The sequence below is a fragment of the Arachis hypogaea genome, chromosome 19 (genome assembly GCF_003086295.3).
Source record: "Arachis hypogaea cultivar Tifrunner chromosome 19, arahy.Tifrunner.gnm2.J5K5, whole genome shotgun sequence".
NCBI classification, from domain to species: Eukaryota; Viridiplantae; Streptophyta; class Magnoliopsida; order Fabales; family Fabaceae; genus Arachis; species Arachis hypogaea.
In genome coordinates, this window is record NC_092054.1 from 90,405,716 (window position 1) to 90,423,654 (window position 17,939).

Consider the following 17,939-nt stretch of genomic DNA (forward strand, 5'->3'; position numbering starts at 1 on the left):
CTCTCATCTCCTTCTATTTATTTATTCATCTACTAACACCTCTCTTCATCCCACATCTCTGCTCTCCTTACCCTTGTGTTTCTTTCTTTACATTACATTCTTTTCTTCTTCTACTCACACAGGGGAACCTCCATACCTGTGGTAAAAAGGATCCCTATTATTATTTTTCTGTTCCCTTCTCCTTCATATGAGCAGGAGCAAGGACAATAATATTCTTGTTGAAGCAGATCCAGAACCTGAAAGGACTCTGAAGAGGAAACTAAGAGAAGCTAAATTACAACAATCCAGCAAGTACCTTTCAGAAATTTTCGAACAGGAAGAGGAGATGGAAGCCGAAAATAATAATAATAATACAAGGAGAATGCTTGGTGACTTTACTGCACCTAATTCCAATTTACATGGAAGAAGCATCTCCATCCCTACCATTGGAGCAAACAATTTTGAGCTGAAACCTAAATTAGTTTCTCTGATGCAGCAGAACTGCAAGTTTTATGGACTTCCATCTGAAGATCCTTTTCAGTTCTTAACTGAATTTTTGCAGATCTGTGATACTGTTAAGACTAATGGAGTAGATCCTGAAGTCTACAGGCTCATGCTTTTCCCTTTTGCTGTGAGAGACAGAGCTAGAATATGGTTGGACTCTCAACCTAAGGATAGCCTGAACTCTTGGGATAAGCTGGTCAAGGCTTTCTTAGCCAAGTTCTTTCCTCCTCAAAAGCTGAGCAAGCTTAGAGTGGATGTTCAAACCTTCAGACAGAAAGAAGGTGAATCCCTCTATGAAGCTTGGGAGAGATACAAAGGACTGACCAAAAAGTGCCCTTCTGACATTCTTTCAAAATGGACCATCCTGGATATATTCTATGATGGTCTGTCTGAATTAGCTAAGATGTCATTGGATACTACTGCAGGTGGATCCATTCACCTAAAGAAAACGCCTGCAGAAGCTCAGGAACTCATTGACATGGTTGCTAATAACCAGTTCATGTACACTTCTGAGAGGAATCCTGTGAGCAATGGGACGCCTCAGAAGAAGGGAGTTCTTGAAATTGATACTTTGAATGCCATATTGGCTCAGAATAAAATATTGACTCAGCAAGTCAATATGATTTCTCAGAGTCTGAATGGAATGCAAGCTGCATCCAATAGTACTCAAGAGGCATCTTCTGAAGAAGAAGCTTATGATCCTGAAAACCCAGCAGTAGCAGAGGTGAATTACATGGGTGAACCTTATGGAAACACCTATAACTCATCATGGAGAAATCATCCAAATTTCTCATGGAAGGATCAAAAGCCTCAACAAGGCTTTAATAATGGTGGAAGAAACAGGTTTAGCAATAGCAAGCCTTTTCCATCATCTACTCAGCAACAGGCAGAGAACTTTGAACAAAATACTTCTAATTTAGCAAACTTAGTCTCTGATCTATCTAAGGCCACTGTGAGTTTCATGAATGAAACAAGGTCCTTCATTAGAAATTTGGAGGCACAAATGGGCCAGCTGAGTAAGAAGATCACTGAAACTCCTCCTAGTGCTCTCCCAAGTAATACAGAAGAAAATCCAAAAGGAGAGTGCAAGGCCATTGATATAACCATCATGGCCGAATCCAAGGAGGAAGGGGAGGACGTGAATCCCAAGGAGGAAGACCTCCTGGGACGTCCAGTGATCAATAAGGAGCTTCCCTCTGAGGAACCAAAGGAATCTGAGACTCATCCAGAGACCATAGAGATTCCATTGAACCTTCTTATGCCATTCATGAGCTCTGATGAGTATTCCTCTTCTGAAGAGAATGAGGATGTTACTAAGGAGCAAGTTACCAAGTACCTTGGTGCAATCATGAAGCTGAATGCCAAATTATTTGGTATTGAGACTTGGGAAGTTGAACCTCCCTTGTTCACCAATGAACTAAGTGATCTGGATCAACTGAGATTGCCTCAGAAGAAACAGGATCCTGGAAAGTTCCTAGTACCTTGTACCATAGGCACGATGATCTTTGAAAAGGCTCTGTGTGACCTTGGTTCAGGGATAAACCTCATGCCCCTCTCTGTAATAGAGAAACTGGGAATCTTTGGGGTGCAAGCTACTAAAATCTCATTAGAGATGGCAGACAATTCAAGAAAACAGGCTTATGGACAAGTAGAGGATGTGTTAGTAAAGGTTGAAGGCCTTTACATCCCTGCTGATTTCATAATCCTTGATACTGGGAAGGATGAGGATGAATACATCATCCTTGGAACACCTTTCCTAGCCACAGCAAGAGCTGTGATTGATGTTGACAGAGGTGAATTAGTCCTTCAATTGAATGAGGACTCCCTTGTGTTTACAACTCAAGGTTACCCTTCTGTAAACATGGAAAAGAGGCATAGTAAGCTTCTCTCAAAACAGAGTCAACCAGAGCCCCCACAGTCAAACTCTAAGTTTGGTGTTGGGAGGCCACAACCAAACTCTAAGTTTGGTGTTGGGAAGTCTCAACAAAGCTCTGAACATCTGTGAGGCTCCATGAGAGCCCACTGTCAAGCTATTGACATTAAAGAAGCACTTGTTGGGAGGCAACCCAATTTTTATTTATCTAATTTTATTTTTCTTGTTCTTTCATGTTTTATTAGGTTCATGATCATGTGGAGTCACAAAATAAATAAAAAAATTGAAAACGGAATCAAAAATAGCAGAAGAAAAATCACACCCTGGAGGAAGACCTTACTGGCGTTTAAACGCCAGTAAGAAGCATCTGGCTGGCGTTCAACGCCAGAACATAGCATGGTTATGGCGCTGAACGCCCAAAATGGGCAGCATCTGGGCGTTTGAATGCCAGAATTGCACCCTGGAGAAGAGCTGGCGCTGAACGCCCAGAACAAGCATGGTTCTGGCGTTCAACGCCAGAAATGGGCAACAAATGGGCATTCAACGCCCAGAACAAGCACCAATCTGGCGCTGAACGCCCAGAGTTGTGTACAAGGGCATTTTGCATGCCTAATTTGGTGCAAGGTTGTAAATCCTTGAACACCTCAGGATCTGTGGACCCCACAGGATCACCTCAGGATCTGTGGACCCCACAGGATCCCCACCTACCTCCACTCACTTCTTCTCACCCCTCTTTCACACAATCCCATAAACACTCTTCCCCAAAACTCTTCACCAATCACCTCAATCTCTCTTCCCTATAACCACTTCACCACTCACATCCATCCACTCTTCCCCATCTACCTTCAAAATTCAAAATCAATTTCCCACCCAAAACCCATCCTTATGGCCGAACCTTACCCCCCCTCCCTTCCCTATATAAAGCCCTCCATTCTTCTTCATTTTCACACAACACAACCCTCTCTTCCCCTTCTTGGCCGAATACACCCCTCCCCCATCTCCTCCATATTTTCTTCTTCTTCTTCATCTATTCGTTCTTCTCTTGCTCGAGGGCGAGCAATATTCTAAGTTTGGTGTGGTAAAAGTATAAGCTTTTTGTTTTTCCATTACCATTGATGGCACCCAAGACCGGAGAATCCTCTAGAAAAGGGAAAGGGAAGACAAAAGCTTCCACCTCCGAGTCATGGGAGATGGAAAGATTCATCTCCAAAGCTCATCAAGACCACTTCTATGATGTTGTGGTCAAGAAGAAGGTGATCCCCGAGGTCCCTTTTAAGCTCAAGAAGAATGAGTATCCGGAGATCCGACATGAAATCCAAAGAAGAGGTTGGGAAGTTCTAACAAACCCCATCCAACAAGTCGGCATCCTAATGGTTCAAGAGTTCTATGCTAATGCATGGATCACTAGGAACCATGATCAAAGTAAGAACCCAAACCCAAAGAATTATACTACAATGGTTTGGGGGAAATACTTAGATTTTAGTCCGGAAAATGTGAGGTTGGCGTTTAACTTGCCTATGATGCAAGGAGATGCACGCCCCTACACTAGAAGGGTCAACTTTAATCAAAGGTTGGACCAAGTCCTCATGGACATATGTGTGGAAGGAGCTCAATGGAAGATTGACTCCAAAGGCAAGCTGGTTCAATTAAGAAGACTGGACCTCAAGCCTGTGGCTAGAGGATTGTTGGAGTTCATCCAACGCTCTATCATCCCCACTAGCAACCGATCTGAAGTTACTGTGGATCGGGCCATCATGATTCATAGCATCATGATTGGAGAGGAAGTAGAAGTTCATAAAGTCATGTCCCTTGAATTCTACAAAATAGCCGAAAAGCCCTCTCCTGGGGCAAGGCTAGCTTTTCCTCATCTTATTTGCCATCTATGTTACTCAGCTGGAGCTTTCATAGAAGAAGACATTCCCATTGAGGAAGAGAAACCCATCACTAAGAAAAGGATGGAGCAAGCAAGAGAGCCCATTCATGGATCTCAAGAGACGCATGAAGCTCGTCACCATGAGATCCCGGAGATGCCTCAAATGTATTTTCCTCCACAAAACTATTGGGAGCAAATCAACACCTCCCTAGGAGAATTAAGTTCCAACATGGGACAATTAAGGGTGGAACATCAAGAGCACTCCATCATCCTTCATGAAATAAGAGAAGATCAAAAAGCAATGAGGCAGGAGCAACAAAGACAAGGAAGAGACATAGAAGAGCTCAAGGACATCATTGTTTCCTCAAGAAGGAAACACCACCATCACTAAGGTGGACTCATTCCTTGTTCTTATTTTCTGTTTTTCGTTTTCTTAATGTTAAGTGCTTATCCATGTTTGTGTCTTATTATATGATCATTAGTAGTTAGTAACTATGTCTTAAAGTTATGAATGTCCTATGAACCCATCACCTCTCTTAAATGAAAACTGTTTTAATTCAAAAGAACAAGAAGTGCATGAGTTTCGAATTTATCCTTGAACTTAGTTTAATTATATCGATGTGGTGACAATACTTTTTGTTTTTTGAATGAATGCTTGAACAGTGCATATGTCTTTTGAAGTTGTTGTTTAAGAATGTTAAATATGTTGGCTCTTGAAAGAATGATGATAAGGAGACATGTTATTTGATAATCTGAAAAATCATAAAAATGATTCTTGAAGCAAGAAAAAGCAGCAAAGAACAAAGCTTGCAGAAAAAAAAAAGAAAAAAATATAGGCAAAAAATAAATAAAAAGAAAAAGCAAGCAGAAAACGCCAAAAGCTCTTAAAACCAAGAGGCAAGAGCAAAAAGCCAATAACCCTTAAAACCAAAAGGCAAGGGTAAATAAAAAGGATCCCAAGGCTTTGAGCATCAGTGGATAGGAGGGCCTAAAGGAATAAAATCCTGGCCTAAGCGGCTAAACCAAGCTGTCCCTAACCATGTGCTTGTGGCGTGAAGGTGTCAAGTGAAAACTTGAGACTGAGCGGTTAAAGTTAAGGTCCAAAGCAAAAGAAGAGTGTGCTTAAGAACCCTGGACACCTCTAATTGGGGACTTTAGCAAAGCTGAGTCACAATCTGAAAAGGTTCACCCAATTATGTGTCTGTGGCATTTATGTATTCGGTGGTAATACTAGAAAGCAAAGTGCTTAGGGCCACGGCCAAGACTCATAAAGTAACTGTGTTCAAGAATCAACATACTGAACTAGGAGAATCAATAACACTATCTGAACTCTGAGTTCCTATAGATGCCAATCATTCTGAACCTCAATGGATAAAGTGAGATGCCAAAACTATTCAAGAGGCAAAAATCTACAAGTCCCGCTCATCTGATTGGAGCTATGTTTCATTGATAGTTTGGAATTTATAGTATATTCTCTTCTTTTTATCCTATTTGATTTTCAGTTGCTTGGGGACAATTTAAGTTTGGTGTGGTGATGAGCGGATAATTTATACGCTTTTTGGCATTGTTTTTAGTATGTTTTTAGTAGGATCTAATTACTTTTAGGGATGTTTTCATTAGCTTTTATGTTAAATTCACATTTCTAGACTTTACTATGAGTTTGTATGTTTTTCTGTGATTTCAAGTTTTTTCTGGCTGAAATTGAGGGACTTGAGCAAAAATCAGATTCAGAGGTTGAAGAAGGACTGCTGATGCTGTTGGATTCTGACCTCCCTGCACTCAAAGTGGATTTTCTAGAGCTAGAGAACTCAACATGGCACGGTTCCAATTGCGTTGGAAAGTAGACATCCAGGGCTTTCAAGAAATATATAATAGTCTATACTTTGGCCGCGTTTAGACGACGCAAAAGGGCGTTGAATGCCAGTTCTACGCTGCAGTCTGGAGTTAAACGCCAGAAACACGTCACAAACCAGAGTTGAACGCCAGAAATACATTACAACCTGGCGTTCAACTCCAGAAAGAGCCTCTACACGTGTAACATTCAATCTCAGCCCAAGCACACACCAAGTGGGCCCCGGAAGTGGATTTATGCATCAATTACTTACTTCTGTAAACCCTAGTAACTAGTTTAGTATAAATAGGACTTTTTACTATTGTATTAGACATCTTTGATCAGTTTTATGCTATATTAGACTTTCATGGGGGCTGGCCATTCGGCCATGCCTGGACCATTATCACTTATGTATTTTCATACGGTAGAGTTTCTGCACTCCATAGATTAAGGTGTGGAGCTCTGCTGTTCCTCAAAGATTAATGCAAAGTACTACTGTTTTTCTATTCAATTCAACTTATTCCGCTTCTAAGATATTCATTCGCACTTCAACCTGAATGTGATGAACGTAACAATCATCATCATTCCCCCACGAACGCGTGCCTGATAATCACTTCCGTTCCACCTTAAATTGAATGAGTATCTCTTGGATCTCTTAATCAGAATCTTCGCGGTATAAGCTAGATTGATAGCGGCATTCATGAGAGTCCGGAAAGTCTAAACCTTGTCTGTGGTATTCCGAGTAGGACTCTGGGATTGAATGACTGTGACGAACTTCAAACTCGCGAGTGCTGGGCGTAGTGACAGACGCAAAAGGAGGGTGAATTCTATTCCAATATGATCGACAACCTCATATGATTAGTCGTGCTGTGACAGAGCATTTGGACTATTTTCACAAGAGGATGGGATGCAGCCATTGACAAGGGTGATGCCTCCAGACGATTAGCCATGCAGCGACAGCGCATCGGACCATTTTCCAGAGAGGATAAAAAGTAGCCATTGACAACGGTGATGTCCTTACATAAAGCCAGCCATGGAAAGGAGTAAGATTGATTGGATGAAGACAGCAGAAAAACAGAGGTTCAGAGGAACGAATGCATCTCTATACGCTTATCTGAAATTCTAACCAATGAATTACATAAGTATTTCTATCCTTATTTTCTATTTATTATTAATATTCGAAAACTCCATAACTATTTGATATCCGCCTGACTGAGATTTACAAGGTGACCATAGCTTGCTTCAAGCCGACAATCTCCGTGGGATCGACCCTTACTCACATATGGTTTATTACTTGGACGACCCAGTGCACTTGCTGGTTAGTTGTATCAAAGTTGTGAATGAAAAACGATTTATTAAGACGTGCGTACAGAGTTTCTGGCGCCGTTGCCTGAGATCACAATTTTGTGCACCACAGGTGTATATTTAATGTTTAGTAATGGGTTGATGAATATGCTTGGTTTGGTTTGGTGATTTGTTTGTAAGATGATATTGGTTGCTAGTTGGATCTTTGAAAGGATATATGATTGAATTGTTGATTATATTGCTATATTTTGCTTTGCTTGAATGATGATTGATGATAAGATATGGAGCTTGTTGAGGATTATTGTTGGCAATTTGGATTGGTGGTAATAGGTTTAAAAATAATTGGAACGGAAATTTCGAATGAAAAATGAGGTATTTTGTGTTAAAAGCCTAGGATTTGTGAACTATGATTCTTAGTTGAATTTTGGTTGTTGGATTTGAATATTGTATGAGTATAATTATTGATCTGAGGTAGATTTATTGTGGTGATTGTTACGATGATGAGGAAGGGTATGTTGAATTGAAAAGAATGCAGGTTTGGACCCGAAAAGGGTGGCAAAGTCTGAGTTTTAGAGGAGATGCTATCGAAATTTTATAAAAATTAGAGATTTTGTTTAGATGATTATTTAAAAAGATTTAGATTCAAAGGTTATATTGTTTGATTTTGAGTTATTAAGAAAATGAGCATGTTTTAAGTTTGATTCATTTAGAAAAGAATGAATTATGTTTCGAATTTAAACTATTGATGGACGGAATGGGAGGTGTGATAATGAAAGATAAGGATTGAATATGATTGATGTATGATGATGAATGAGATGCGACTGAGAATGATGTGGATGTTGATGAATTATAATTGAATTATTTATATGGCTTGAATAATTTAATGATCTGAGATACGAGGTTCCCTAGATTAAGTGCTGTGGCTTGCCACCACGTGTACCAGGTTGAAAACTCGATACTCTGTTGACCCTACGACGTAAGTGTGACCGGGCACTATATAAATTCCCAGGAATGTTACCCCTATTGAGTAATATTGATTATTTGAGATAAAGCTATGCATAGACTCTTGGGGATGCACGTCGGGGGACAATCTAAGGACAATTCAGACTTATCGGGTTGGCTCGATAACCGATAGATGAGCCTCATCAGCCATAGGACAGGCATGCATCATCTGCATATTACTTGAATTACTTGCTTGTGCTTTAATTGGGTGTGCCTATATGTACTTGCCATGTTAAATGTGTATTTTTTACCTGCAGTATTTGTAACCTTCTTGTGCTTGCCTTTATCTGTCTATTTGTCTGTGAAAATGCATGATGGAGTTGGAGGTATGGAGGAATGGCAGAATGGGACTTCGATTTAAGGTTAAGTTAAGTTAGGTTTAAATATTCTTAGAAAACCACCTTTTTATAGCTTCTATTTAATACTTTAAGCTCTATAATCTGAGTGTCGGCATTCTAGGATTGCCTCTGGCATTCCCAGAACCTTATATATTATGTGTGTGGAACCTTTACCAAACTGAGAACCCCTGGTTCTTATTCCATACTATGTTGTTGTTTTTCAGATGCAGGTCGAGAGGCATCTCGTTACGTGTCTGGACTCTTGAAGCGGAGTGGTTATTGGGTAATTTTGTTATGCTATGATGTATATCTGTACTTCTTTTTCTCTCCACATAACTTATTCTTTTTTATCCTTCTAGAGATGTATGGAGAGGCAGGATTTTGTTTATGTATATTTGGGTTTTGGATATGTATATATATGTATATATGTGTGTATATTCTCTGGCCAGTCTTGACTTCGTAGGCTGAGTCAGGAGCTCGTTATTTTGTATCTTTGACTCTCTGTTCCTATTTTGGGTTACTTTACACTTGACAGCGGTAGCTTTCTTAGCACGCAAGTTAACTCGTTTCTCGAGTGTTGCGCTTTTATTTCGCGATTTCTATTCCTCTATTCTTCAAGGCTCCTAGCATATTATAATTCTTCTGCTATTATATATATACATTTTATTTTAGAGGTCGTAATACCCCACCACCTCTATTTTACGACTTAAGCGTAAAGCTCTGTGTGGTAGGGTGTTACATTTTCCAACAATTTTTTCCCACAATTAGAGTACACACACTACTCCATCCAAGCTAATGAAAGAGTAATCCAAGGACATCAATGGTTTTTCGCTTTAGGGAGAATAATGTGCTTAGAATCAGAATAAAAGAGGATTTAAAGGCTCAAAAAGGGTTTACAAAGGTGAATGCAAGAGTTGGCCATATAGGTTAGTGAGTTCGATATCAAAAATGGCCTCAATCGTACTAAATGCATCCAAACAACAAATATAGGACATATAGATTCATGCAAATCTAAGATCACAATAAAAAGGAGTATAATCACATAGGAACAAACTTTATGATTGAAAATGTGCAACCATCTATTAGAGCTCAAATCTCACAAGATATGTTATTCTAGCTCTTTTTCTATGTTCTATGAAAAAGGATGCTTCAAGTAAGTTGAAAAATAATTTTCCAACTCAATCAATGGCATGCCATAAGAGAAATTCCATGGAAATTTCTTGTTGTTTCACCAAAGTTATTTCTTATATGTATGTATGATGTGATGGATGCAATTTCAAAAATTTCCTAGTTCTCTTCCTAATTTTCAACATCGCAAAAAATTAACACGAACAATTATGACCAAAATTGAGCTAGGTGTTATACTATTCACAACATCCAATCACAACTTCTATCTATAAACTATATACCATGCAAAAGATGCAAAATGCAATAGATATAACTGTGGTATATATACCAAAAGAAAATGCAATGCAGCAGTAGAAAACACTCCAAATATATACAAGAGACCTAATAAAAGAAACAAAAATAAAGTGCAAAGTGTTCAGAAAAAGAAAGTTTACGCCCCAAAAATGGTGAATCCTTCCCCATACTTAAGCGTTGCACGGTCTTCCGTGTACGAACACAATACGGGGAGAATGAAGCTTTACATTCCTCCACCTTCAGCTGGCAGATGCGGGGGCTTAGGTTGTGTGGAAATTGCCAAGTCCAATGCATGCTCGACATCTCCAACCTCAGCGTCCTCCTCCTCTCCTGACTCCTTGCCTTTATGTTTCATCCTCAAAAAGAATGAATCAAGTATAATTAAGAATCGTTAGCACAAAAAGGTAAAGGAAGGAGCAAATAAGCATCTAATTGAGGAATTTTGCATAGTAGTGTGGTATGATAAAAAAAATTGAGCCGTGTGTATTCTAATTATGCACGCGGTTAGAATACACACAACAGCCGATTAAAATGGCATCCACACAATCAAAAAGTACGCATGAGTTCCTTAACTAAATGGCCTAAGATGCAAGCAATGAATGAGCATCAATTAAAGATAAGCAAGTTTAGGCAATTACAACAAGAGTGAATTGAATTAGGAATATTGGATATTGAAATTGTGCAACTGAAAGCGCAAGATTAATAAAATAGCACAACAAGCAATAACCAATTCAATGATGAAGAGAAACAACTTATTCATCTTTGGAAATAATCAAATAATCACATGTATAAGGTGCTTGTTACAAAAAGTGGCAGGTCTTGATAAGAATCAAGGCAAGTCACTCAAATAAATGCAAAGTATTAATAAGGAACAAATACCTTGTTATGTGATTATATGACTTAAAATCCATGGTGAACAAGCAACTCAATTCAATTCACTAAATTCTATGTGCACTTATAAAAGTTTCACCTAATATGCAATAAAATGTAAATGTGCAAATCCAATTAGGTGATAGTAATTTAAGGCAAGGTAATAGTGCATTGATGAAATTCAATCAAGAAGCAACCCAATCAACTATCAAGCAAACACTTGCAATTTATTCAATTACTAAGATGAAAAATGAAATACAAAGAAAACTAAGTAAAACAAGTAGAAAAACATGGAAAAAGCAAGGTAGGGGAGGGATGGAAGGGGTAGAAGTGCGTTAGGGCTTAAGGAAAAGCGCAAACAAAATTTTCCCAAAACAGCACTTGTGCGTACATACAAGCATATGAGTGTACGCACACAAGATAAAACAGGGGAAGTGTGCGCTCGCACAAGGTGTGCGAGTGCTCCGAACAGAACGGGGATATAGAAGTGTGCACACGCACAAACCTGTTCGGGCGCACAGAACTCTCTCTTTTTTTTTTTTGCAAAAGGATCATGCGTGCGTGCGCACAAGAGCGAAAAGAGGCAGGGGTTCACGCGCACAGGGTGTGCTAGCACTCCCACCAGAGTGGGTATAAGGGAGTGTGCGTACGCACAAGTGGGTGCGTATGCATAAGATGCACAAAAAGAAGGTCATGTGCATATGCACAGTGGCATGCGCACACACAGGTCGCAAAACACAAGCGAATGCGCACGTACAAAGTGTGCGAGCGCTCCCAACAGAGACTTGGCGAGGTAGGGTGCGTATGCACAGGACGCGATTTTTTAGTTGTTGTATGCGTGCGTACAAGGGCGTGCGCACGCACATGCCCTATATTTCCCAAAAATTTTCTTTAAAAATCTATGGTATCAAACCTTAGCTCAACCAAAATTCAACCCCAAAACATTCAAAACTTCACAAAATCATGATCCATATACAAATCAACCTACTAAACTCAAAAGTAAACTAATCCTAAGCTAATTAAGACAAGCAAACATGCAATAAACTAGGACTATAAACAAAGAGAAAAGGGTAGGAAAGATGTTACCATGGTGGGGTATCTCCCACCTAGCACTTTGGTTTATAGTCCTTAAGTTGGACTCTTTGAGGAGACTCTTGCTAGGGTGGCTTGTGTTTCCACTCCTCCTTGAATCTCCATCCAAGCTTGCACTTCATAGGTCCTCCGGGATCCAATATCCTAGTTTCTCGGTCTCCTTCTTGTTGATCTCTATGCTCCAAACCGGATGGATAAGATCTCAATTTACCCTTGAAGTACCCCAACATTCTCCGGAAATCACCTAATTATGCTTCACACCATGCTTGAACTCCAAGACTTGAATGGATTTTCTTGAATAACCTTAAATTCTCTTGGCGACCAACACTTCTTTCTCCACTATGTACCAACCCAAGAAGGACCTTGAGTTGGTAATCCGTCTCCAAGATAGCATATTGATGGGAGCCAATAAAGCTCATAGATGAAATTGCCACCCACTCAATATGTTCTTGGTTGTCAACTCCTTCCTCACCAACTTCTTCTTTCTCTTCCCCATCACTCACATCATAACAAGGAGGTTGTGAGAAGTCTACCTCTATGTCTCTCTTAAACTCAATGGGAAGAGGCTCATTAGGATCATTAAGGGGATTGACCAAGGAGGACAAAAAATAACTAATGATGGAATCCTCATCCTGATCAATCTCCCTCAATTCTCCCTTTCTCTCCTCCGGTGCCCTTATCTCACCTTGCTCTACTTGTTGCGGTTCAAACCTTAGATCCTCTTCTTCTCCTTGAGGCTCAATGTTCTCTTCTTCACTCCAGTATTTAGTTGCTTCTCCACACTCTCTAAGAGAAGTACCTTGATTGCATGAGTGTAGGAGGATCAAGCGGTTTACCACTTTGCCTATGGTAACCATGAAGTGCCCTTGTGTCCTTTGGAATCCTTCTTGCTCTTGGAGAAAGGCTTGAAGGTCTTGTGGCTCTTGGACCAAGGGTTGGAGAACTTCACAATTAGATAAGAGGGAATGTTCATAGGTTGGGAAGAAGGTTGGATATGTGGGAGGTGATTCATGTTGATGAGTATCTTGAGGTGTTATGTAAGAAGGTGGATAATGATATTGGTGGGGTGGTTGAAAATGTGGTGATTGAGGATTATGTTGGGGTATGAGTCATAGGTATATGGTGGTGGAGGTGCATAACCATAGTGAAATCCACCATATCCTTGGTTTGCATATGTATATTGGGGAAGGTTTTGTTGATTGTAGTATAGAGAAGGTTTCTCCTTCCAAAATTGATTCTCCAATCTCATGATACAATTCGAAATTGAAGTTATCACACCCTACAAAATGATCAGAACCAAACTCCAAACCAAGAGGATGATAACTCATAGAGAAAATAGGAAATAAAAAACTAAAGACATCAATTAACAAAATAAACAAAATCCTAATTACCAACAAAAGCGAACAAACAAACAAAAAGTATCTATTCACACTATTCACATATCAACAACAAACAAAATTATGGCACTCATAATGCTAGCATTCCCGGCAACGGTGCTAAAATTTGACAAGAGACCAAAAGTAGGTTAGGAGTTTCACAAAGTAGGTTTCTCGTTGCGAGTATAGCTCCGAACCAACAATTGACCCTACTCAAATTATTATTCTAAAGATTGTTACAATTCATAGCAAATATAAACCGAGAGTATTTAGACTCCCAGGTCGTCTTCCCTAGGAACTAATGCCAATGAGTGCATACAATTTTGGTTGCAAGAAATCCAAGGGTGTTTTCAATGATGAAGGAAAACAAATAAAGAGATAAAAGAACGATTCAAAATTGCAATTAATAAACTAATGAAGGAATAAAAGAACTATGTATGTAATATGGACAAGTAATGCTATAAAGTGATGGAAAAGTGGTTCAAAACATAAATGGAACATTGACTTGGGATGAGTTATGGAATCCCTTCCTTGCCATAACCACAACTATGATAATTATGATGGATTAATCTCGTTAAATCAACCCTTAACATCGAAGAGTAAGTCAAGTGAGCATAATTGTTATTAATCCACAAATCCTAGCTAACTTACTAATTACCTTAGTAAAAAGCTAGCGTTAGTGAAAATAATAACAACTAACAACCCAAGAATTATCACTAAATGTCGGACATTATGGCTCTAGTAATCTATATACTCACTTCCCCAAGTCAAGGGGTGGAAATCTACCCTATAACTAAAGTTGGCATTTCATCAAACACCTAATAGGCATAATCATAAAATATGGCAAAATTGGGAAAATGATAAAAACTATGAACAACCAAATGATCAAAATCAACAAAAGCAACTCAATAAACATATAAAAACCATCAAACATCAAATTCATTAACTAGAAATCAAAATTGAAAAACTATGTATATATTGACAAAGGATATGAAAATATATGAAAGTGTAGAACAAGTAATGTAATAGAAGAGAAATTAAAGAAATACTTATAATGAAATTGCTATAATCCAAAACCAAATTGACTATAAAATGCTACATTGAAACCCTAAGAGAGAAATTCCTAATCTACACTACTCCTACTCCTACTATGTGTTTTCCTAATCTAAAGTGTGCTCCTAAGCTAATTCTACCTAATAAAACCTAATGCCTTTGTATGAGATGTTGCCCCCTTCAAATAGCCTTTGATTTCAGCATCTAAGCCTTTAGAAATGGGCTAAAAGAGCCCCAAAATCACGAGGCACGTGAATTTTTAATGAAGGCACGTGCAGGTACTTGTGCGTACGCACACATGGCTGTGTGCTTTTCCTTTGTTTTCTTCATGTTTTCTCCCTTTGTACATTCTTCCTTCCACTTTTGCCTTGCCAAACTTGCCTCTAGGACCTAAAATCATTCGACAAACATGTCATGGCATCGAATGGTATAAAAATGGGATTAAAACCACTAAATTAAGCACAAAAATGCATGTTTTCACTTTTAGGCACAATCTAGAGAGAAAACACAAAAGCATGCTATTTAGGTGAATAAATGTGGGTTTATATGATGAAATCCACTCAAATCAAACCAAAATATATCGTCAAATATGGATTCTTCATGGGGAGAAAACCAAAATTCATGGCAGAGAAACTTGATAAACTGCTATTTTACGGTTTATTTTGTATTGAATTGAGCGGATTTTATCAATTATTCTCACACATATGCATATAATTCGTATGTTTTATATTTTCCTTCCTAATTTTATGCTATGATTGAAAACATGCTTCTTTGGCCTTAAATTTGCTAATTTTAATTCTCTCATATTACCACTCGATGTCGTGAGATGTGTGTTAAGTGATTTCAGGTTTTCTAGGGTAGGAATGGCTTAGAGAATGGAATGGAAGCATGCAAAAGTGGAAGGAACATAGGAAAATGATGTTTTGAGAAGTTAGCAACGATGCACACGCGTGGACGATGCGTACGCGTCATCAGTGCATCCGGCAAGCGACGCGTACGCGTGGCCGACACGTGACGAGCGTCACGTGCTGTAATTTACAGAAAACGCTGGGGGCAATTTCTGGGCTACTTTGGACCCAGTTTCAGGCCCGAAAATACTTATTAGAGGCTGCAGAGTGGAGCTGGAAGGGGGAATCAATCATTCAGACTTTCATTTACAATTATTAGGTTTTAGATGTAGTTTTCTAGAGAGGGAGGCTCTCTCCTCTCTCTAGGTTTTAGGGTTTTTTAGGTTTAGCTTTTCTCAAATTCAGATTTCTACCTTGCTTTTATTTAGTATTCTTCTACTTTTATTTGTTCTAGTACTTTGATTTGTTTACTTCTCTCATTAATTCTTTTATTTTGCTAATTTAGTTTATGAGTTCATGTGTTACTCTCAATTTTCATTAATGCAATTTATGTTTCACGTTTCTTATTGTTCAATTGCTCTATTATTGTTATTTCTTTGCTTTGGTTAGTTTTAGATTTTGCTATATGTTGTTGGTTTCTATGTTTTTATGTTATGCCTTTCAAGTGTTTGATAAAATGATTGGTTGGATTTTAAATTAAATTTTTACGTTCTTAGCTTGGATTGGTCAATTAGAGACTCTTGAGTTATCAAAATTCTTTTGTTGATTGGTGATTGAGACTTGCTGGTTGGCTTAGGCTTCACTAAATCTAGTCTTTGATTAGGACTTGTAAACTTAAGTTGATGTTGCTCACTTGACTTTCCTTCATTGTTAGAGATTGACTAAGTAAAAGCAAAAGGCAATTACCATCACAATTGATGATGATAATGAGGATAGGAATTCTAATTTTCAATCCATGTTAGGACTTTTCTTAGTTGTTATTTTATTTCCTTGTTATTTGCATTACTTGTTCCTTATTTCAAAACCCAAAAATATACTTTCCCATAACCAATAATAACTATAATTTCCTGCAATTCCTTGAGAGATGACTCGAGGTTTAAATACTTCAGTTAATTTTATTGGGATTGTTTAAGTGACAAACAATTTAAATATTGATTGAGGTCTAATTGTCGGTTTAGACTATACTTGCAACGCGATATTTTTGTGAAAATCTTTACTGACATTTTTCCTCTATCAAAACTCTAACCCAAGCAACTTCCGCAACACAAACCACCAAAGCCACCAACCAACTAACCAAAATCCATACAGAAAACCTCAAAATAATCATGCCACATCCACCTATTATCCACCCAATAACCCATCAACTAACCAAAATAACTTCCATCAGCCATCAACATCCCACACTTAACCACAGCCACCACAAGAATCCTAGAGAATCTCCAACTTCGAGATAATGATGGAGAAATTAGCAAAGAGTCAAGAATTGGCCCAGAAGAACTATGATGCTTCCATGAGGAATCTAGAAAGGCAAATTGGGCAGTTATCCAAGCATCCAGCGGAGAGTCCAACCAATGCCTTCCCAAGTGATACTATCCCTAATCCCAAAGAAGAATGCAAGGCAATCCAAATCAGAAGTGGGAAAACCCTAGAAGATGATACCAAAGCTGCTAGCAAGGAACCAACAGAGACAGAAAAGAATGATCAGGAAGATTCCAAGAAGAAAGAGGAACCCCAAGCCTTAAAAAAGGGAAAGCAAGCTTTAGAGGAGCAACCACAAGAACAGAGAAAGGAGGTGAAGGCCTATATCCCTCCTCTTCCATATCCTCAATAGCTGCAAAACGAGATCAAAGACCAACAATTTCCCAAGTTTCTGGAGATCTTCAAGAAGCAGGAAATCAACCTCCCATTGGCCGAGGCATTGGAGCAAACGCTACTGTATGCGAAATTCCTCAAGGAGCTCATTGAAGACATGTCATCTTGTGCAGGTTTTCTATGCTTTTTTATACAAGAAATTGATGATTAATGGTTAATTAATGAGTATTTTGTTGCTTAAATAGTATATTTCTTTGATCTTTTGATTTTACAAACTTTGTAGGAAATAAGTGGAAAAAGAAAAAAAAAGCACAAAATAAGATAAAAAGAAGAAAAAAGAAATTCTGGGGCACACTTTGAAGCTGGAGCACGCTTTGGAGTCTTAGGCCACACTTTTAAAAGCGTGGCCCATGATTTAAACAAGGAGAGCGCTCATTTGCAAAGAGAACGCTATGTTATCTGAACGAGCATTTTCGAGCAAGTTTCGAAATTGGGATTGAAGATTTGGTATCAACACGCACGCATCAAAGTGACAACTTTGGAAGGCCACGCGTACGCATGCATGACGCGTACGCGTGGAAGTGGCATTTCGGAAGATCACGCGTATGCATGGATGACACGTATACGTGGAATGGTAATTTTGAAGGGGCCACGTGTACGCGTGGGACAGCGTTCTCAAATCGAGTGCTACGTTCTCAAAGTGAGCGCTGCTATGGACGCGCACGCGTATAGCACGCTTACGCGTCATAAGTTTAAAATCT

General features: G+C 38.9%; 1 non-coding gene across 1 annotated transcript; it reads right to left on the reverse strand.

The window, feature by feature from the left end:
- Nucleotides 1–724: 724 nt before the first annotated feature.
- Nucleotides 725–828, reverse strand: LOC112782067 (small nucleolar RNA R71). Its single transcript, XR_003192808.1, has one exon. It is a non-coding gene; the product is annotated as a small nucleolar RNA R71 (small nucleolar RNA).
- Nucleotides 829–17,939: the final 17,111 nt, after the last annotated feature.